This window comes from Brachycentrus maculatus, unplaced genomic scaffold (assembly GCF_059751285.1).
Source record: "Brachycentrus maculatus isolate JH-2025_06_01 unplaced genomic scaffold, ASM5975128v1 h1tg000473l, whole genome shotgun sequence".
NCBI classification, from domain to species: Eukaryota; Metazoa; Arthropoda; class Insecta; order Trichoptera; family Brachycentridae; genus Brachycentrus; species Brachycentrus maculatus.
Window position 1 is genome coordinate 132,967 of NW_028281220.1, and position 25,204 is coordinate 158,170.

At 30.2% G+C, this 25,204-nt stretch overlaps 1 protein-coding gene across 2 annotated transcripts in view; it reads left to right on the plus strand.

Annotated features, from left to right (window-relative positions):
- LOC148302202 (MOXD1 homolog 1-like) overlaps positions 1 to 25,204 on the plus strand; it is a 105,149-nt gene that overhangs the window by 32,535 nt on the left and 47,410 nt on the right. The gene's annotated exons all lie outside the window — the stretch shown is intronic.

Below are 25,204 nucleotides of genomic sequence, written 5' to 3' on the forward strand. Positions count from 1 at the left end.
TCCCACAAAGGCATAGACTGTGTGTGGGTTTACATTTTATTTTGGGCTATAATAAAGGGTACAGGAAAGAATACAATAGATATCAAAAACATATATTAGTATATAGATTAAAAGTGCTAATATAAACTACAAATATTTGATTTTAACAGAAAACAAAAAAAAAAACAAAAAATTTAAATCAAAATAGTAACAATAAGAATATACCATATGGGTTGTAAATTAAAAGAGGAAGCTTCTTAGATCTGTTTTTTTAAATAATTTCAGCATAATATTAAATTGATACAAATTTAAATAATTAATGTCCATCATTTAGTCTTTATGGAATACCCATCTATTACCATTTATCCTATTCTCCAGTCTTGTCTTAAGGCTGAACTCGCAAACGTCCAATTCAGAAAGCGACCGGCCGCGCATGGGTCCAGACGTGTCTCCGCGTGCATTTTTTTTAAGAATACGCATTGGAATTTTCTTTTCTTTACAATATACATTTATCAAAAAGTATTTTTAACATTTTTAAAAACTTTTAATCACTCTTTTAAAGATTTTTTTTTTCAATACAAAAACGGTGTTTCAAGCAAAAAAAAAAATTAAATAAACGTTACCTGGGTAAACAGAAAAATCAATTGCTGTTCATCGTAAATTGGGCATTGAATGCGAATCTCCACTTTGAATCCATTGTTTTTATTTTTTAATAAATTTTTACTCAATTTTTTAATAACCATAGCTATTTTTTTGCAGATATGTATTTCGTTTTCATTTCTTGTATTCCAATTCCCAAAGCTGGTATACTCTATGTCATCTCAAAGGAAAAGTTTCAGCATAAATATACTATATAGAAGCTTGCACGTAAATAAACAAAAAAATATTTAAATGAACCATCCCTGAGAGCTTTATTCCTCCCTGATATATGGAATCCCGTAAAAAATTCGCTTCATATACAGTGATTGTTTGAGAGAGTTTTGTACGACTCGAGAATACTGAGGTGTGGAAATATTTAATATTTAAGGTCTTTATCTTCAAGAACTCACGTACGAGAAGCAGAGTATTATTTATTTAGTGTTTTATTTTACAATTCAGTCTTCTTTTGTCAACAGAACTAATCAAATATGTGACGAGATGTTTATTTACATTTAAAAATATAAATATTAAGTAATTGCAAATAATACAACATAAAATATAGTGCTTTAAACAAAATGAACTATATGTTTTTGTTAAATACATATGAAGATAATATTAAAACATTCTTTGGACGGGAAAGGTATTTCTACCCGTTCGGTCGATTGATGCTTAAGGACGGGAAGGGTATTTTTAACTTCCGAGTGAGAGGAATTACATGTTTAATGTTTTTATATGAATATTATGTATCAATCTCTTTGATAAGGCCTTAACTATGTGTACATAATTATCAAATCACGTCGCCAGCGATACCCAAGCGTAAAAACACCTTTCCGAAATGTGTTATGAAATTAAACGTATCACAACAATAAAAATCCTTCACCCGACTTTTTTTTGGTGGGATGGCCAACTTCAAACACGCTTATATCCTTTATCACTAAGCTATTTTGATTTATTTCCAATCTCGTATTAAATGACACGACATTAAATATTTTGTTTCCTCGGTGTATGAGACTTTTATGATCAAATGCAGTAGACGTTTTTGATGCATTACTTTTTTTTCCATTAGTGCATTTTATGCATTTTTTTTTTTTTTCACTTTTACCAGATTTATGCATATGCACGAAGAGTATTATTGCCAAGAGTTTTTTTTACGCTCATAACCGCTCATTTGATTAAATAACGAGACCGTGGGTGTTCTGAATTGTACTTGTCCGTATATGCACATATAGCTCACTCCTTTCAACAACGTCATAAATCAAAAAACTTGTTTTCTCAGGAGATCGTTTTTAAAGTTTGAGAATATCAAATGTATTAAAAATAAATATCAAGCCACTTATTGAACTTTTTTTACTGTGAAAGAGATGTTTTTAGGTAAAAGGTGTTTTCTACATTTGATAAATATTTAGTTTATTTAAAAAAATAATTAAACAATACCTTTCCTTCAAAATGCAAAAACAACTCTTTCTGCCCTATACGGGTAAATATTAAGTTAAAACTGTGCCACTTTTGCTGGGATATAGTATATTTTCTGAGCATTCCGAAAACATGCACAACTGAAAATTGACGATTTTTTACATATGAAAGTAACATATCGCTCACTCCTTTCAACAACATACGTTGTTGAAAGGAGTGAGCGATATGTATGTTTTGTTTAGGAATACGTATTTTATCCGTGTGATTTTTTACTACTTATCACAAAATTAATATCATTAATGCCCTTTTCACTTAACTCAGGATTTTGAACTATTTTCACTCAACCCAAAACCAAAATATTTGTTAAATAGAAAATCACTTTACATTATAACAATTTTTAATACTTTGTTATTGATAATAACTTTTATAAATAATAACACAAAAAGTGATTTTGTGTCTTTCAAAGTAATTATGTACTTGTAATCGCTTGAGACCCGGGAACAATATTCACAGTTTGGCATTTTGAAATGCACCAATCCTTGTTGAAGAGTTTTTGCTACGAAACCTCGAAATCAGATGTTTGCGGCCCGGCTCTCCCCCATATCATCAGACTGATGACGTTTCATTCCGATAAAATAATGATTGAGGCATAATACTTAACAATTAACATTTATGGATTACATATCGCAGTCATACAGGAGAAAGTGACGAAGTGATTTTTTTTTTACAAAAACGTGATCATTGACTATTTGATATCTTACTAGATTAATATGTACAACATTTTGAGTGTGTCCAAATACTTGTTCACAAAATCTGGATTCTCTCCAATTACAGGAGTTATTTTCAAATTATTTTTTGACATCTCATCAAAGATGAAGAAGAATATGGAAGTCTGGGCATTTACGGGGCTGACGACCGTCATAGGGTGGTTTAAGTGACTTTACACACGTGTAACATTCACCAAATCTACCCATTATTGACAACACACTACTCAAAGTTCTATATATGAACCAATTTTGAAACATTATTCTTGAATCACTAGAACTTCACTAGAGACATCTATTGGTAAGATGAAAAGAAGCTTAATATTGCCCTGAAAAAAATCCCAAAGGATTTTAAACATGGAAGTTTAATAATATATTGACTTGTTAAAAATGACTGCATTGATGTTTATTTTCTTGCCAAGCAAAAGTGACTTAAATGTCCCTCCTGAACATTTTACGTTTTGTTAGTTGGTCACTTTCTCCTGTACGACTACGATATTTACATTGAACGTTTTTCTTACTGGTGAAGATTAATTGTAGGGGACTCAGGACAATATATTTTGTGACATTTTCCAAACATATTCTGAAATGTGAGACATAGCCACGTCAAAAAATAGTCCATATAATTTTTTTTGTTTGAAATATTTGAGCCCATATAAAAAACCAAAGACGGCTACAAGTAATATTAAGTATTTTCATATTTTTATTTTAAAATATTGCTGATGGCACATTTTAAGATTATGAATATTATGAGCTCAGATTTTTTAAACGGCCTTCTATAATGAGTTTCTTTGATAAAACGAAATAATAATAAAAATTCAATTTCAGTTCGATAATTATAATATCGAACATAAATTAATTACCGTTTTAATTACAAATATGACATCCTGAAAACCTTCTTTAGTTTTATGAAATTATCACAAAAACCGACTCTTTGACTGATATAAATTTTAATCTAAATATTTTTATATCCATATGTTAATATGTTTTTATCTAAAGGTCGACTAGTAGATTTAAATCAAACACGTGTCGATATTGTATGTATCTGTCGATAGAGGTATAATATTTTGCCTAGATTCTCTTTACTCAACAATTTTATTCGTCGTTTTGGTCAACAGTATAAGAAAAACAATTCGTTTCATAAATCGAGAAAATGTCCCGAGGGATTTTACGATCGACCAATTTTAGGAAAACTTTTATTGCCTCTCTTCAGTATTTTTTTATAGACAAATGGGTTTGACCATATTTCAAAATGGCCACTTAACGGAACGTTCGAAATGATTAAGTACGGGATCATCCATCGGGATATTTTATGGAAGGTTTGCCGGCATTGTTTCACACCACGTCATTCCTCTAGGAAATTTATCATATTTTATAGGTGTGATATTTATATTAAAATCTCAGCACTGCTCCGTGACTCCGTATGCTGGACGATTTATAACACCTACTCTAGGCGACTAGAAACTGCTGAAATGCATAGATAATCAGCTGCAGTGTCCCTTAGAGTCAAAGAGTTTACGCATTTATGGAAGCCTGGGTATGACTGACATCAATAGTAAGGTATAGGAAAGGCAATTGAGATGGTATGGGAACATAGGTAGAAACTGAACATAGTGTAAACCAGGCGATCGCCATGAATCTTCCTCGAAAAACAAGGCCAAAAATTCATGGATGCCACAGAAAGATAACACGATTCGAAGGCATGACATGGATGTCGTTGTATATGATAGAAGGACCTACAATCTGTGAACGAAGAGAGGCGATCCCAACAGTCTACAAAGACGATAAGTTGGGATGGACCCAGGAAGAAGAAGAAGAATATTTATATTAAAACCACTCGTAAAAATAGTCTCACTGAATAAGAGATGTGACTTATATGTAATTGTTACTTTTAAGGTTTTTCAATTGGGATAATATTACTTACTTTTTCTCGATGGATAATTTCATTCTAGTTTTTTTTATTTTTTTATTATTTATCAAATATACTAATTAAGACCTAGAAATACACGATATATAAGCAATTTGTCCACAGTAAAGCGTGATGAGCTTTAAACGATCGAACCTAAAACCCAAGTTGAGTAACAGCTTCCTTTCAATAAGTGTTTTTTTTTATTCGATAGAACATTTCAACTCAAACTATTTTAAATACAAAATATTTATTGGACAATCAAAGTTCCTATATTATTTATTTAAATTCATAATATAACAACCCGGATTTTTTTTTTTAAAATACAGTCAACATGTAATATCTCTTTTTCTGAAATGGAAGTTATTTTCGACATCGGGCTTTGAATCGATACAGATAATTTAAGTCGTCGATAGCGCACACCGAACTGAAATCTAGAAGATGCGTAATAATTTTGATCCCGACTTCGCAAGAACTTAAAACTTACGAAAGTATTTCGTTCTACACCCTATTTAAACAGACCAAAATAAATTAATTTAATATATGACTTGGAGACAGTAGATTTTGAGAGATATAAGGGAGTAGAGAGACTTTTTGTGACTTCGTTTTACGATTATATTGATTTCATTATTCCGTATAAATAAAAAACCCATATGTGATGATGAGATGTTACAATTTCTCAAAACTAGTATAGTTAAAATTTTAAACATATTATTACTAGCTACTACTGTTAATAATAACTTTTGTTATTATTACTAATGTTAATAATAACAAAATTTCATAATAATTATGGCAATATGTACAATAAATCAATTATTACAGTTGTTTTACCTTAGCTCGAATTCCTAGCCCTGTTATTTTTAGTATCTGCATAACGTGTAAAGGGTTAATTTAAAATATTCTAAAAACCTATCCCTTTTTGTTAGGATAATAAATGCCTTACCTTAAATATGCACTATGTTCCTGGCTATAAATTCTTCATATTTTGTTAACCCCGCCGGAGATCAAATATGGAAGGTTTTCCCTTATTCATCATTCCCTTTGTTTAGTTTAGGACGTTAGTCTTTATTTATTTAATTATTTATTATCATCATATACATAATTACAAATTATAGATTACGGTAATATGCCCTCACTGAGTTTTCCCATCCACGCCGTAGGGGTAGGCAGAGAGGATAGAACGCCGCACTCTTCTGTCCTGACTCCTCACTTCCTTCACATCCGTACATCTAGTCCATGTCCTTCGATTACGCAGACTTTTGACAACACCAGATTTTAGGTTCTGATTGATCTGATCCTGCCAGGTCTTTTTCTATTGCTCACATTTGCCACATACATTTTGTTATTCAGTCTCTCGCTATCCATTCGCTCCAAATGTCCATACCACCTTAATGAACTCTTCATAATCTTTTCAATTATCACTAGTTCAACCTTACATTCCTTTATTTTATCCTCGTTTGTGATGATAAAATACGTTTGTATCGCTAGCTAGACATTACCAAGACAACAACCAAGTAAAGTGTTATATTGACTGCGGTCAGCGGTAGTTCTTGAGAAGGCCTCAGTGTGAGTGAGGCCTTATTATGACTGACCTCGTGATTCGCGCGTTTTTTATCCCTCTATCAGACGACGCAAGAGGACCGGAAGTGGTTTTTGTGAATGCTCACTGATGTTTATAATTTAAAAATTTATTTATTAGAAAAATTTTGACTTTAATAGGGGTTATACCGTATATTTAAATAAGACATTTGAGTACCTTAAAAATACTTTAAAATATTGTTTTTCATATTAAGGCCCAGTATTCGATAAATCGCTACTTAATTTCAAACCCAAGTAATTTGTCGTAATTGAATTTTTTTCTTAAAACACCGGTTTTGAATTGAAAAAATAAGTTTTCGTTACAAATAAATAAATGGTTTTGAAAATAAAAGTGATTTGTTAAAGGTGAGGAGTTAAAAAATTATAAAAATATTTTTCAATATACATGTTTTCTAAAAAACAAAAAATTAAATAAATATATTTAAAACAATTGTTATGAAGCAACAGATCTTTTTAGGTAAAACCTGAAAGTTTTTTCTCCATTTGAAAAATATTTAGTATGTTTAAAAAAATTAAACAATACATTGTCTTCAAAATGCAAAAACAACACTTTCTGCCCTATAGCGGGTAAATATTAAGTTTAAAATGTGCTGCTTTTGCTGGGATATAGTACATATTCTGGACATTCCGAAAACATGAAAATCGTCGATTTTTTTTATGACGTTCTTGAAAGGAGTGAGCGATATCTCAAATGCAAAGTGTCAAATATATCTCAGTCGAAGATAAGGAAAAGGACGTTTAAATGTTAAATTATCCAATAACATACAGAGTGAAGAGATCCCAGATAATTAATTCTCAAGAAAGGATTTTTTTATTCCTTCGAAGCTGTGTTTCTCGGAAATTCTATTCTACAACAATCGCGATGTCATTACAAGACACGAAAATTTGAATACACAAAATAAATCGTTGCTATTCACAAAGCACAACGTCTAACTGACAGGGAATTCATTGTTTCTTGGAAAAATATTTTCATTCCTTCCCTTGTACTAAACTCGCGTTCAACAAGTCGAGTTAGGACGTTCTATCCGCAGACTGTAATCTCAGGACGTGTCTCAGTAACATTACGTTCTCTGAATAATAACACGCTAAATGTAATATTTACGCGCGAAATGTGAGAAAATAATTTAATTCAAACAGATAAAATGATTTTTACTGTTCCTTGAATGTTTTTTGCAGATACTTTGTGGCACATTTTATAAACTTTATCAAACAACTTTGTTTTTAACCACTTTTAAAAAAGTGGTTAAAAACAAAGTTGTTTATTTTATAAAGATTTTTTCTGTAATTGTAGTATAACATTGAAATGTACTTTTACCAATTCATTAGAGAATAAAGCGCTGCGCATTTTTTTAATGTTTGGTGTTATTTTTGGCAATTATTTGAGAAGATAATCATGTAAACTCAGTAAATTATAAAATATTACATATTATTTGTTGACATCTCAACGTAGATGAAGAAGAATATAGAAGTCTGGGCATTTACGGGGCTTATTACTATAGGCTGGTTTAAGTGATCACTTTACACACGTGTAATATTCACCAATTCTACCCATGATTGACAACCACACTACTCAAATTCTTGAAGCTGCTAGATATATTTATGTCACTCACATATAGAATTGGTGAATATTACACGTATGTAAAATGATCACTTGAACCATCCTGTGACGGTCGTAATCTCTATAAATGCCCAGACTTCCATTTTCTTATTAAAAAAATAACTCCTAATTGGAGATTATCCAGATTTGTGAACCGAATAAAAATACTCATTTGGACACACTCAAAATGTTGTAAATTAATTTTTCTGTATTTAGATTATATCGTTAAAATGTACTTTTTACCAATTCACCACAGAATAAAGCGATGCGCAATATTTTATGTTTGATTTTATTTGTGACAATTATTTGAGAAATAAATGATATAATACATCATATTCATACATTATACATACATTTTATTCATTCCGTAATAGCTGGAACAAATATCGCTTTTAATCAGTGTCGTGCGAAATTTTTTCAATATGGGTGGGTTACAGATAAAAAAATACATTTTGGTATTTCACTCAAGTGTCATAGTAAAGACGATACATTAATATAAACGAAATTGATTTGTGTGACTTGCGATAGTCCTACACTGAGGTGAGGATACACGTGTACGATGTACAAAGTACATTTATTTATGTATGCAAAATGAGTAGTATGTAATAAAGGTGAATATTACACATGAAGCTATGACACATACCTGATAAACCCTTATTCGGTCATAAATATTTATCAGAATAATTAAGCCAGAACACATTTTTGCATTAAGTTAACACGCTCGTAAAACCGAGCATCTTTGGTTTTATGGCATACTTAAAATATTTTTATTCAAGATTTCAAACACCAAAAAAATCTGTGAGGAAGTGATTCAGTTTAACGAGTGTGTACATATGAACCTCTTCACGTGAAATTCACTACTTTTTTATTGTTTTACACCAAATTGATTACTTTTCCACAAAATGGGTATTTTACAAATTCCCCTCGCAGTCTTTCTCGCATATATACTCGTATATTAAGTGCCTCTTTTATCATCCAGCATAGAATATATATCGGAATACTATATATGTTCATAAACAAATTTATTTTGAAGTTTACCCTAAAACTGAAACTTTCGAAGTAGCTGAAAGCTTTTCGCTGAATGACATATTCGGTTTTCTTCGTTGCAAGACTAAAGCATGAACATCCATTTTCTCAATCTTTCGAGTTCAGAAGTCGATAGCTAGCTTCAAAAATCCCTAAAGAATTGTCGTTTCTTAAATTTTACGTATGCAAATCTTTTTTAAAAAAATAGCCTCATTGTTAAACCTACATGTATTGTAAAATCATGAGTTATATTTTAAATAAGTACAACGAATAAATAAACACTGTATAATAATACTACATAATAAAATGGCTTTTAATATATATTTTTAAACTATTAATATATTTGATGGGAAAGAAACACCAAATGGTTTTTTTTTTACGAAATACAGCGATTTTATTTTCGTAGTATGTATATTCAATTAAAACATGTTTTTCTGTCCATGTTTTTTTTTAAATACTATAGATGCAATATATATAAATTGAGAGAATAAGAACAATAAATGAAAATAAAAAATATATAACTAGAAATTTGCACATGCCAAAGTAGTATACATATACTTATATATAATAAATAATAAAACCCTTATCCGCACCCTATTGGTGCATAGGGCACTGTGTCATATTAACGCAGTGTTATCTTGATCGTTTACACATGAATGAAAGGTGATCAGCCCTCCGCTTATGGTACCAGTCCATGGTAATATTGAATAAATATTGCGGTGAAAAAATCACTTATATTTATTTTACCCCCCTTGGGAATCGAACCCGGGACCTCCAGAACGGTAGCCGAGCGTGCTGACCATTACACTACGGAGGCGGACACTACTTATATATACATAACATAAACAATAAATAATAATTGTATGTCCCTCTCCAAGCGTAAGAGATTAGTCTCTTCATTAAAGAGAAAAGCGTTATTAATTTTAAGATTGTAAAAATAGAAATGTCTAGAAAAATAATTAAAATTATTTAAAAAAAAACTTTGGTAACCATATTAAATAATAAAAAAAAAGTTATGTATAATTAATACGTATGCATATGCATTGCCAATATGGCTGAAACCGGATGACCAGCAAGGATTTGCGGCCTATTAGCTTCAGATTGCAATCTTTATATTTTGAAAGGAAAGATACAGGTTTATGATCAGCATCCTCCTTATTAACATCCGCTGAACACAGAGCTATTTATTCGAGCATTGCAAATCATATCTATAATATCTTCTTCGTAAAGTAAATTTAAATCACACTCCGGTATCCATGTTTATGCCTGGAATTACCGTAAAAAGTTAACGTTAAGCTTAAGTTATCTACGTAGTGTAGATAAATTAGCTTCACTATTTGACTTTTATTCCTAATGACGTTGGTATTTAAAGGCGAATTTTACACCAGAAATGTCAGGAAATCAATGACACAGAAAAGTTGAAATTAAAAAGAATATCAACTCGATATTAAATATATATCATTTTTCCCCATTTTATAAAAGAAGATCTGAATAATTCTGAGCATCCCAGGGCTTACGACCTGGCAATTGGCTGGCTCAAACAGTCACTTTATACACTTGTATAACTTTATGTATTAATTTTAAATCAAACACAGATTTTTTGAGTCTACTAAGTTGTATTTTTTTTTTCACTGTAATATTTATTCAATATTACCCTGGACTGGTACCTGAAGCGGAGGGCTGATCACCTTTCCTTCGTGTGTAAACGATCAAGATAACACTGTGTTCATATGAAGCAGTGCCCTATGCACCATTGGGGTGCGGATAAGGGTTTTATTATTATTAAGTTGTATTTTATTAACAAATACATATGAAAAATTAATTAATTGTTTTTGTTAATAAAATACAACTTAGTAGACTCAAAAAATCTGTGTTTGATTTAAAATTAATACATAAATTAAAATGGAGTTCTATAAATTAAACTGCAAATCAATAAATACACTTGTGTAACTTTTAACATTCTGCCTACGAATGTTTGTAAAGACAGAGTGGTGTGGCATTCTATTCTCTATAACTACCGCTACAGAGAAACTTCATCAATTAGTAAGAAATATGGATTTGTTTCTCAAAATTTCTTTAAATAAAATGGTACCCATATGTAAATTAATTTTAAATTATATAAGATAAAAAATCAAATAAATTGCTCTATTCACATTAAGTAATATTTGGCTAGTAAATGTAATTTTTCAAAAGTTATGAATATTTGTACTAAATTGCTAAAAGTATTATTTACAGTTCCTATTTCCCTCAAAATTTGAATATTATTTTTCTTACCTCAAGGCTACCTATTTTAGCTCTGTGATTTATACCTAGCTTTTGTTCCTCCGCTTCTTCTTTGTACTATTTTTTCACGTCTTGTATAGCTTCATTAATGTCACTGAAAAGTCTGAATGTGAATCTAATGACAACCGACGAAATTAATTGTAAAGGGACTTCAAGGACGATCATCCCTCAGGGCTCTCGAATATCAGTAATTTAAATATTTCGCCTTGAACTGGGTAAAAAATAGAAGGTAGGTACCCATTTACTACTGAAAAAATTCAATCCACTGAATATTATATCAGTGGTTTATTTATATGTAATACAGAATTACACTAGGCATGTAAAATACAGTTTTTCAACTATTTTTTTAAAAGGTAATAATAGATTTTACCACATAGTGACTGCCTCATCAAATGATGAAATTATATTTGTATTAAGTTTCATAAATATTTTTTATGTATTTTAAATTTTAAATATGTACATACAGGGTTAAAACGCGAGGTTACCTCAGGAAACATAAATTTGGTAAAGGAATTTAATTTTCTTCTGCTTTGTGTAGGCCTTGTGGCCTGTTTTTAAGAGGGAATTAGCCTCCTGCGATGTCGAATCCCAGCTGTCGATCCATCTCTTTGGTGGTCTGCCCGGGAGTCGTCTACCTTGGGGTTGACCGTACAGTGCAATGTGGGTGAGTCTTGGCGTTTACGGGGCTTACGCTTATTTCATCTATGTTGAGATGTCAAAAAAATAGTAAAAAAAACTCCTAACTGGAGATAATCCAGATCTGTGAACAAGTATTTGGACACTCTCAAAATCTTGTCAATGGAGAGCGCTACAGAACCATGATTACTGGCTTTTTCGTACCTCAGTTTAATGGTATTGATGTGACAGAGCTGTGGTTTCAACAAAATGGCGCAACATGCTACACAGCGGGTGCCATCATCAATTTGTTGCGGGCAATTTGAATAACATTAATTCCCACATCTATTACAATATCGAAATTTCATTTTCACAAAACGAGAAAAAAATCGTTCCAAAAATAATGTACTGGTATGTATTATTAAAACGTATTGTTTTTTCTAAATGTGTAATATTTTGTTATGAATAACTTCCAGTTATAAGATATAATATAATAATTCCAGTTATAAGAATGTTTCAATCCTTCCAGTTATAAGATATAATAACATCAATCCCAACATTTACTCGAAATGAGAAAGGTTTCATTCTAAAAATAATATTGGTAACATTAAAAAAATAATTTAGAGTGTCAGAAATGAAGACTCTGAGAAGCATAACAGGCAAGAGTCTTCGAGATAGACTGAGAAATGCCAAGATCAGGGAAATATGCGAGATCGAAGATGTCGTTAGGTGGGGAAGGCAACGAAGAAGACAATGATATGCGCATGCGAGGAGAATGGAACCATCCAGACTCCCCCACATCGCATTGTACGGCCAACCCCATGGTAGACGACTCCCGGGCAGACCACCTAAGAGATGGGCCGATAGCTGGGAATCGACGTCGCAGGAGGCTAATCCCTCTTAAAAACAGGCCGTAAGGCCTACAATAAGAAGAAGAAGAAGAAGAATAAATGAATATTTCATTCATCATTCCGGTTAAAAGATTTATCTTTGTCTATTTATTCTAACGGTTGATTTTTTTCATACCAAGATGGGTCGATTTTTCGACATCCCTTCTTCGGATGAATGGAGCACTAATTAGTATCTTTTGAATCCAGGAGCCACCTTGACTGGGGTACAGGACACAGATACATACACAGAACCGGTTCTGGATCTAGGGAAGGTGGTGCACGTTTAACCTTCGCATAATTTCATTCCGAGAATATCGAGTTGCCGGGCCGATGCGTTCTACACTTTCATTGATGCTTTTACACATTTTTCTCAGAGAATACTTCGATATAATGTTTATAATGAGTGCTTCAACACGGGAAAGGACAAGGACATTATTTAGATTATGCATTTTATTTTTTATCGGTCTTTTTTGTACGATAATGCTGGGAATTATTTAGTTTATTATGTTTTATATTTTAACCGAAAACCTGTTTGATTATGACAAGAACTCGAAATAGAACTCCTTAATGTATTGTTCATCTAGCGATGAATATGGGGACGATGATATGTTCTACTTATCATTATCAGCGCAGAAATCCTTAAACAATATTTTTCTTCTGCTTTTTTTCTTAAATTCAACTAGAATTACGCACGCATGTATTCATTTTACTAAAAATTTTACGTATTTTATTTTACACTCTAATATTTATTTAATACTACCCTAGACTGGTCCCTGAAGCACAGGAGTGATCCTTAGGAGTTACCTTGCCTTATGTAAGTAACGATTAAGAAAACACTGATTCAATACGATGCAGTGCCCTATTTACCATTAGGTGCAGATAAGGGGCCAGAAGAATACATAATATTATATTATATATATATATATATATATATATATATATATATATATATATATATATATATATATATATATATATATATATATATATATATATATATATATATATATATATATATATATATATATATATATATAAAGCTTTTTAACGTTATACAGGATGCAAATCGTTACAAATTTGAAGATATTTCTTTTCGTATTCGTGACATGGTTATATTTTATTCAACCAATAAGATTTTTTCGCAGAAAATGAGAAATGAAGGAAATATCTGAATATGACATTTTGACAGATGTACATATTTCATTTTACGATTTACTCGACGAAAGATACAAACGTGGAGATTATTCAAAACTTCATGTTTCAATTAAGTATGTATACACCATACAATATGAGAAATATTTTTTTGAAAATTTGTTACTTCAATAATACACGAAAGGAAAACAGATAGAGACGCTGTACGTATTCTTTTAATAGTATGTAAACTGTATACGTTACTTGCTTCTCTAGTTTGGATGGCTTCTACGGAATAGATTCCATTCATTACTTTAATTATAGTAAAAATAACACATTTGCCAAAACGTTGTTACAAAAACAAAAACTAAGAGCATACAAAAACTGATCACAATATTATATTTCAATTTCCCAACATTTTTTTTAAAGATATAGATCCTAGTTGTGTTAATTATTCTGCGATATTCTAGTGAAGGTGATTTTATTTAGTTTGCAAATGGAGTCGAATACTGTCAGATTTCAATTTTAATTTTAATTGAATTAATTATTATTTTCGGAAATGTAATAGAGACTGTTTTTTTTTAATTTTTAGGATCACATGATTTATCAATTTCTTTTTTTTTTATCTTAATAAATATTTAATTTAAACTGTAGACAATTTTAAATCTCTACTTTGGTTTAGGGTACCTACATTGAATGTTCATGAGGAATATATATATATATATATATATATATATATATATATATATATATATATATATATATATGTTTATATATATATAAATATATATATATATATATATATATATATATATATATATATATATATATATATATATATATATATATATATATATATATATATATATATATATATATATATATATATATATACATATATATATATATATATATATATATATATATATATATATATATATATATATATGTTGTATTTATATTTGTTCTTTTCTCGACTCTTTCTGCCTAAGTGGCTTATGTAATAAAACACTTGTTTGTTATTCATGGTACAATATTATTACCCGCTGAACTGTGAATATTGACAAGAGAGGAACTGACTGCATACTGATCATATAAGTATATTATTTACAATCAGTACTTCGTATTCACGTCTCACTCTTGTATTTGGCGAGTGACTCATCTATTATACGTGCGGATAAGTTATACGTATACATTATTATAAATGCAGAATTCGTGAGAACCGAATATCATTAAAATGTCCTTCATTAATCTCATTAGAATTATTGTCTTTTATTCTTAATAAATTATATTTAATCCCATATTTAAATTAAAACATTTATTGACTCAAAATAAATATAAAAAAAATGTTTTTGTGAGAGGTGAAATGTATTGGTATTTTTTTGTTACATGAAAATGAAGTGATTTTATTTAGTACGTCAAAATGGATTCATTTGCATTTATCCTTCTAGAGGTTTTAAGGCCTTACTCGCAAACTCAGAATTCAATCATGTATATTTTTTAACTCCTTACCTTTCAATAAGTGTTTTCTTTTTAAAACCATATAATTATTTCGAAGAAAAACTTATTTTTTTAATACAAAATCGGTATGTTAAGAAAAACATCAAATACGTAAAATGTTACCTGGAATTAGAGAAAAATATTTTGCGACCTAACGAAAACTAGGCCTTGATCAAGGTCTTCGATGTCGTTTAATCCAGTTTGTTTACAATATATTTTACTCATGGAATATAATTTTATTTAAACGATAAATTTAACCATAATCATTTCAACTTGTGTAATTTAATTAAGATTACAATTTATAATTTATTTAAGTAAAAACTAAACCATTCCGGAAATGATACGGAATATGTATTTCGTTTATAGCAAATATGTAATTTAATGCCGTTATTTTAAATTAAAGTATATTATTATGTGGCTCTTCTGTTGAACTCCGGCTGTATATTCTGTTTATAGACTATAAAAGTGAAATTATTATAACTTCAACTTCATAAGGTATTTATTTATGACTAGATATAAAAATATTAATTTGGACGCCGCTTATTCAAAGGCAGGTACACCCGGAGGATCACTATGAGGGTGTATTCATTTCAGTGGACTGACCAAATAATTTATACTTCATTTTATTTATTTATTTTTTTATTAATAATATTGAAAGCATTAACTTTGTGGATCATATTGATATATTATTTCGAGAAATAAAAATACTTTGTGTTTTGATCCACTCACATTTTTACTAACCATCTAGTTTCGGCAACAACCTGTTGCCCTCTTCAGTCATAAATTAAACGCATCATTTATCATTTATTATGTCCCCTTTAAACACAAATGTATCGAAAACCACTAAAAAATCGAAGTAACAACGTATGACAACGAGTATCTTAAGTATCTTAAGGAGCTGTGTATTCCAGATGAATTGGTTGACAGACGTCTCACGCTTCGATCGGCTACAACATCTGCAATGGGCAAAGTGATCTTACCAGCTCGCAACCAACGCACTAAATTTGGCGAGCGTGCCTTTGCTGTTGCGGGGCGACGGCGTGGAATGCTCTTCCACCAATGGTTAGAAATAGTGAGAGTGAGATGATCTTTAGAAAAAGACTAAAAACGCATTTGTTTGCTAAATCATTTCCACCATAATATTTTCCCCAATTCATTCACAGTGAAGCGCCCTTGAGGTATTTTTTTACGAAAATGGCGCTATATAAGTTATCCAAATTTATTATTTTTATTAACAAACAATCCAGAGATTTTTAGCAAACAATCATAATACATTTCTTGAATATTTTTCCCAGATACTTTGTGGCACATTTTATAAACTTTATAAAATTAAACAACTTTGTTCTAACCACTTTTTTATTATTAGTACACTTTAACCTACCGGTTTCGATAAGAACCTTGTCATCATCAGGGTTTATTAAAAATCAAAAACATTAAAATACTCGTAATTAATTACATTAATAATAATAAAAAACCTAACCTAACCTACCGGTTTCGATAAGAACCTTGTTATCATCAGGGTTTATTAAATTCAAAAACATTAAAATACTCATAATTAATTACATTCCTATTAATAAAAAAGTGGTCGAAACAGAGTTTGTTTAATTTTATAATGTTTAATCATAATACAAACAAAATTATAAAAAATGATTTTAATACACAGAGTGTTTGCATTTTAAAGACAGAAAATTAATCCGTCTTACTCAAAGTATGCATACCCTACATAATTGATTATAAATGATTCGATCTACTTCTTTATATTTTATGTGAGAATCTTTGAAGAGTTTTTAAATATGCCCATTATTCATGATTGAAGTATAGATGCATGGTTACTCAAAAATTACGAATAATTGCTAAAACATTACAGCCGCCAGAATAATCACAGTGCGGTCCGCTAAATTCATAATTATCGGTGAAGCTACTACGACTTCAAATTATGTATTGTACAAATATTTTTCAACGTAATTTTGGTAAACCGAAACGTATCGTAAACCGGATATTTTTTAACTAACCAACCATCACCCCATTTCTCCGCATGGGTAGGCAGAGAGAATAGAACGCCGCACCACCCTGTCTTTGCAAACATTTTTAGCCTCTTCCACATTCATGCATCTTCTCATACATACCCGACAATTATTTTGACTCCTGACCCGGCCGCATTCGAATAGTTGACATACCTGATTGTGCCAAATTTTCCTCGGTCTTCCTCTGCTTCTTTTTAAACTCGATTTGCCCCGTAAACTTGTTTAACAGTTTTCTCCTCACTCATACGTTCTACGTGTCCAAACCATCTCAACACACCTTTCTTTATTTTATCGATAGTGCTTATCCTAGCCTTGCATTCCTTATTTATTTTACCCTTCGAAAATTTATCACACATCGTTTTGCTGCACATTCGTCTTAGGGATCGCATTTCTAACTATTACACATAATAGTAAGATTTAAAGTTTTCTATTTTTTTTAAAGATTACATAAGAATTATTTTGAAAAATATTGAAAATATTGCGAGAAATGGCCACTGATTATTAAAATACATATTATTTTATATGTGATATTAGATTATTAACATATATATTATTTTATATGTGATATTATAGTATAATTGTACTAAAAGGGGAAAATAGTTTTAAACCACACTTTATTCAAGTTTGAGGGAAATAAAGTGATTTATGAGAAAACATTATCTTACTCGAATACCACGTTTCCATAATGCTCCAGCCAAATTTATTATACTCTGCGCTGTTCAAAATTGAAGTATGAATGATGGCTTCTTTTTTTCTTTTTTTTTTGTATTAAACTGGCAAGATAGAAGCATCCCTAATATCAGGAGTTAAGGAATCCGTTACTTAAATTTAAATTGGCTTGTTACCAGATGTTTCAACTATTTAAACTTATAATAAAATTTCATAAAAGTTTAAATGTTGAACGATTTATACCTAAATTTTCATAAACTCATAATCTATTATTTTTTGACATCAAAGATGAATAAGAATATGGAAGTCTGGGCATTTACGGGGCTGACGGCCGTCATAGGCTGGTTTAAGTGATCACTTTACACACGTGTAACATTCACTAATTCTACCCATTATTGACATCCACACTACATAAATTCTTGGAAGTTCTATATGAACCAATTCAGAAACTTCGTTCTTGAATCACTAGAACTTCACTAGAGACTTGAAAGTTGTTTCTTTCTTCTTAGAAGTTCTATATATATGAACCAATTTTTAAACAATATTCTTGAATCACTAGAACTTCACTAGATGAGATGTGAAAAAAATAATATGAAAATAACTCCTGTAATGGAAGATAATCCAGATTTTGTGAACAAGTATTTGGACACACTCAAAATGTTGTAAATATGTTGTATTCATTGAATATAATTTTATTTAATCTATTTGATTTTAAAATAATCATTTATCAATCGATATAATTTCATCAAAATTATGATTTATTTATTTAAAAACTGATCCATTCTTAAAATGATACGGAATATTTCGTTTATTGCAAATATGTAATTGAATACCGTAACTTAAAATTAAAGTATATTATTATGTGGTTCCTTATTGTTTTTGCATTTAAAAGAAAAATCCAATGCAAAAACGGTGCTTAAAGGAAAAAGGTTTCGTAAAATGTTACCTGGATTTAGAGAAAATTGAGTTGCGATTTAACGGATACTGAGCCTTAAATAAACTTACAGTAGGTACCTTGGTAAACCAGTCCTGACGTCATTACCGAGTAAAGTCGGTCTACTAGATTTTAAAATAATGATTAAGCAATACGTGCTTTGAGTACTGCGAGTTTGAGTTTGTCTCTACACATAAGGGCTGTTTGTTTTTCGTATCGCAGATGTCAACCCTTATCACCCCTAACATTGTTAGAATTTAATAATAAAATTAACGGATCAAACGTTAATTGAGATCTACCAACATCTATAATATAAAACTAAGTTTCACTTTGCTTCGTGGTTTTAAATATTTATCTTACGTTTTACTTCGTACTAACCCACCCCCCTATAAAGCTGTGATACGTACCGTATTATTGGAGAGGATATTGCAGGGAGTTGATGTTTTTAAATTGTATTTTAATTTAAAATGACTCATTTTATAATTGAAATGTAACTTTGTTTTAAAATCACTATAAATATTTTATTGTAACTCAATTACCGGTTTCGAACTACCGGTTTCGAAGCTAACCACATCCTTATTAAGACTAATTAATACTCATTATTTATATTGATTAATACTAATGAATATTATTAATCAGTCTTGATAAAGAAGCGGTTAGATCGAAACCGGTAGACATTATAATTAAGTTGTAATAAAATATTTATAGTGATTTTAAAACAAAATTCTATTTTATTTATAAAATGAGAAATCACAAAGTTAGTTCTTCAAATATAAATTATGACTCATTTTAGTTATTTCGGCTGGTTAAAATGTAAAAATAAAATTTAAAACATTAGCCCATTTATAATGTTCCCTGCGATAACGCGCTACCTATGTGAACGTTATAGGGGGGGGGTTAACTGTAAACGGTACACGTAAATGAATAATAAATTATGTTATAAAAATGTTGCATTTATTTTATTTAATAAACCTAACATACCTATCTAAGCTGAGATAAGCATTATGGATAAAATTGAGAGAGTTGTGTTGAGATGGTTTGGGCACGGTATTAGAATTAGTAAAGAAAGAATAGTAAAACGAATTTATGGGGCGAATGCGATTGGTAATAGAGGCAGAGAAAGATCTAGGAAAATTTGACATGATCAAGTATTTAAAATACTTGAAAGTGATCAGGTGAGGAGTCGGAATAATCGGCGGGTATATATGAGGAGATGCATAAATATGAAAGAGGCGAAGATTGTTTGCAAAGACAGATTGGTATAGCGTTCTATTCTATCTGCCTACCCCTGCGGTGAAGCTGCATGATGTTTAGTAAGTTAGCAAGTTTTTCTATCCATCCGTTATACAGAACTAAATCAATCAATTTGCCACCTACCTCAGAGTGTCGATCACAAATGGAAGATAATGCTTTGACCAGTATAACTAATTATTTCTTCTGAACTTTTATATCTGACGACTTTGGTACTTTAAAGCCAAATGTCATTTCGAATTGCCAGGAAGTGATGGAAAAAAAGTTCACTACTGAATAAAAATAATGTTAAAGTTATCTATATTAGGTAGTTAACGTATTATCATCCGTTTGGAATCGACGCCCTTAACAAGTGCGTATATCTATATATTATATTTATTAAGCTTCTTACACAGAATATATGATACAGCCGATTGAAATTAGAGGGCAGATAGTATTTGTAAATAAGTAAAAATGAAAAAAATAATTAATAACAAATATGAATGATTAAAGAAAACACTTCGTTTTTTACCACTTGAGTTTTATTATAGACTACATGTTTCAGAAGTTAAACTTCCATCATTCAGGTCTGTATAATAACTTAAATACAAAATATAAAATTGTTCTATAAATAAGGAGAGGGGAAAGTAGGGGGAAGGGGTTAGTCAAGGGACGGAGTTTGAAAACAAAGGAAAAATGGAAAGCAATGGTGAAGAATTTTGAAACAATATATTATTTAATAAATTATTATTAGAATTCAGGTTTTTTTGGATTTCTAAATTTTCAAATCACATAATAGATACTAATCACTCATTTCACTCTCATAAATTAAAATTATTACACCTTGTTCCATATGAAGGCCAAATTATGAATTATCTTGAAAATTTAGAAATCCAAAATAACCTGAATTCCAATAATAATTTATTAAATAATATATTGTTTCAAAATTCTTCACGATTGCTTTCCATTTTTCCTTTGTTTTTCAAATTCCGTCCCTTGACTAACCCCTTCCCCTTACTTTCCCCTCTTCTTATTTATAGAACAATTATATATTTTATATTTTAGTTATTATACAGACCTGAATGATGAAAGTTTAACTTCTGAAACATGTAGTCTATAATAAAACTCAAGTGGTAAAAAACGAAGTGTTTTCTTTAATCATTGTAACATGTCTTACAACAAAGTTAATGCCGAAACAATAAATAAAATAACAAATATGAAGATAGGTAGAGTCTACACAGCTTGACACATAAGATATACCTATTATACTTCTCAGTTGTATAAAAATAAGCAACATTGCCGTAAAATGTGTTTTGTATAAATATGTTACTTATTTTTAATGTATAAGCTGTAATGAATATACTTTCTATAAAGAAAAAAAATGTGAACGAAATCTTATTTTTCGTTATATTTATCTTGGCATTTTAAAATTTTCCAAATATATAAATTTGATGTCAAAGGGCAGATAAACCTATATTTTTTTACACATTACATCAGCAAATATTCTGTAAGAAAAGTAAACAGACTAATATTACCTTCTATCAAAGGAATATGGTTTTCAAATGAAAAAATTAAAATAAATAAACATATAAGTACTGAAAAATGTATTACTTTTATACGTTCATTAAGAATTTACTGTTAGAAAATAGGTTGATTTTCAATTTAATTATATAAATTTCATATAATAATTACATTATATTACGCCGATTGTCATTGATTTTTTTCTATTAATTTTATGTATAATAAATTATTATTCTTATTTTTTTTTTACAAAAATGATAATAAAATTAGTATATAACCACCCACCGAGATTTTTACGTCTACCGGTTTCGAGACGTACCCGTCTCTTCTTCAGGACAATTACTAACACAGCATGCAAACAATACTACCCTTCACCACCATAGCACCATTTACACACTCAAAACTACAAAAAATGTCTAACACATGCGATTTTTGGTCGACCCGAATACCAACATGCACTTTAGTTTTCAATACAGACATGCGTTACGAGCCGAGGTTAAACGAGCAATAAAAAACCTCGGCTCGTAACGCATGTCTGTATTAAAACTATAGTGCATGTTGGTCTTCGGGTCGACCAAAAATCGCATGTGTTAGACATTTTGTGTAGTTTTGAGTGTGTAAATGGTGCTATGGTGGTGAAGGGTAGTATTGTTTGCATGCTGTGTTAGTGATTGTCCTGACGAAGAGACGGGTACGTCTCGAAACCGGTAGACGTAAAAATATCGGTGAGTGGTTATATACTAATTTTATTAACATTTTTGTAAAAAAAAATAAAAAAGTAAAAATTACTAACCACAAAGTAAATGCTTTAAATATTAATAAAATTGAGAAAATTATTATTCACTAAAACTTATTCAGGATAAAGTTAATATGTTCACTGTCAAATTAAATTAAGGGTAGCCTTGTGTCTTTTGGCTTTACTCGTGCTTTCAAATATTCTGCGAATCTTCATAAGAACATCACGAATATAATTCTGCGTATCTTCATAGGGACATCACGAATATACATTATAACTTATAATGTTGAGTATAATTAATTTATTTTCCCGTAACGGAAGACTAAACTATCCCCTGACCGTGTATTAACGACCACTAGGGGTCGGTTTCAAGACTGCAATTAGGTCTGTGTGCGACGCGTTTCAGCTACTCGTGTACTCTGAAAATTGCTTTCATTTCTGTTTCGAACCGACCCCTAGAAATTATTTATACGAAGGTTAATGTGGCGTACGTGGTAATATGGAGAAATTAGTTTTTGGCGACAGTCTGGTATAATATTTTAGCGAATATTGACGTATAAAAAATTTAAATCATAATACGTACGAAAACTATTCATGACCCTTGAAGTGACTGTTAGACAAACTAGACTTATATTATTTGTTGATATCTCAACATAGATGAAGAAGAATATGGAAGTCTTGGTATTTACGGGGCTCACGACCATCATATGTTGGTTTATATGATCACTTTACACACGTGTGACATTCACCAATTCTACCCATATTCATCTTCATCTATGTTGCGATGTTAAAAAATAATATAAAAAATGACTCCTGTAATTGGAGATTATCTAGATTTGTAAACAATTGCACACCTTGACACACTCAAAACGTTGTAAACTAGACTTGTACGTCATGCATATACATTATGTATTTCGCGCGTTCGTTTGTATCCCGGGTTCGATTCCCAGGGAGGTCAAATAAATATAAGTGGTTTTTCATTCTAACATTTATTCAATATTACCCTGAACTGGTACCTGAAGCAGAGGGCTGATGACCTTTCCTTCCCGTGTTACTGATCAAAATAACACTTAATTTACATAATGCAGTGCCCTATGCACCATCGGGTGAAGATAAAGACTTCAAGAAATTCTTCTAACATTGGGAAAATTCATGATAAATAATTTCATATAAAACTTATTTACTGATTTTTAAATTAAAGTATAAACTCTACTTTTCCATAAATTGAGTTGCTCGCATTTTTTTGTTGTCTTTAAATATACAACCCGTAATCATGCACAAAGATCCTCAAGGTGTTTTCTCTGCTGTTTACCATTCTTAACGGATCCTGTGGTTTACGCTTATTTTCTGCTTCGACGAGCATAAATTTTATTAATATTTGAAAGCCTCTAGGGATTAAACGAATGAAGACAGAGAAAATGTTAATCCTAAAGGATTCAAATATTACACTAAATTTAAAATTTGGGGGGTTATTGTCGGAATGAGTCTGTTTGAATGAAAAGTGGAATTTTTTACGTTAAATTTGAGTGTTTTTTTTAATGCGTTAAATAATCTCCTTTTTAAATACCTACATGCCTTAAGTTCTTAAAGTAACTTACGCGAAATTATTCAATTATTAAACTAATATTCACAATTTATTTCATATATCGCTCACTCCTTTCAAGAACGTCATAAATCAAGAATCGTCAATTTTCAGTTGTACCTACATGTTTTCGGAATGCCCAAAAAATTTTCTATATCTCAGCAAAAGTAACAAATTTTAACTTAATATTTACCCGCTAAAGGACAGAAAGTGTTGTTTTTGCATTTTGAAGAATAGGCATTGTTTAATTATTTTTTTAAATAAACTAAATATTTTTCAAATGGAGAAAAAACATTCAGGTTTTACCTGAAAGATGTGTTGCACAGTAAAAAGTTTAATTTACTTGATATTTATTTTTAATACATTGTGTTATATTATTAAACTTTAAAAACGTTCTCCTGAAAAATCATTTTTTTTTTTATTTATGACGTTCTTGAAAGGAGTGAGCGATATGTATTGTAAATGTGTTATATAAAAATCACAAAATCATGCTGACACTGATATTTAAAATGATATTAGCCAAAGTTTAAACCCTAAACAACTGTTTCAATTTCTTCATGGTGCTTTACTGATTTTACAGTAATAAGATAATAATAAATTGCGGTACAAATGACGTTATTTCAGTTTTTATCTATCTATTCAATAATTATAATTATAAGATTGTATTAAGAAGAAATATTTAGAGATTGTATAAAATGTAACTTTATTAAATAATATATAAAAAAATCACATCAATTTTGAATTTTATATATTTGGTACATATATCGGAGTCATACAGGAGAAAGTGACCAACTAACAAAACGTAAAATGTTCAGGAAGGCCATTTATGTCACTTTTGCCTGTCAAGAAAATAAACATCAACGCAGTTAGTCATTTAGAAGTCAATATATAATACTCCCAAGATTAAAATCCTTTGGGATTTTTTTAGAGCAGCTAGTAAGATATCAAATATTCAATGATCACGTTTTCGTAAAAAATGCACTTGGTCACTTTCTCCTGTTTGAATACGATATGTATGTATATGAGAAAACTTTTTCAAGAAAATAACACTGGTTTTTATGTGTAGGGTCTATTATCGAAGTAATAACGGATGTTGTCTTAAAACAAATGGCGCCACCCACCCTCTGATAGAAGAAAGAGAAATAATGATGACATTAGCTGCTTTG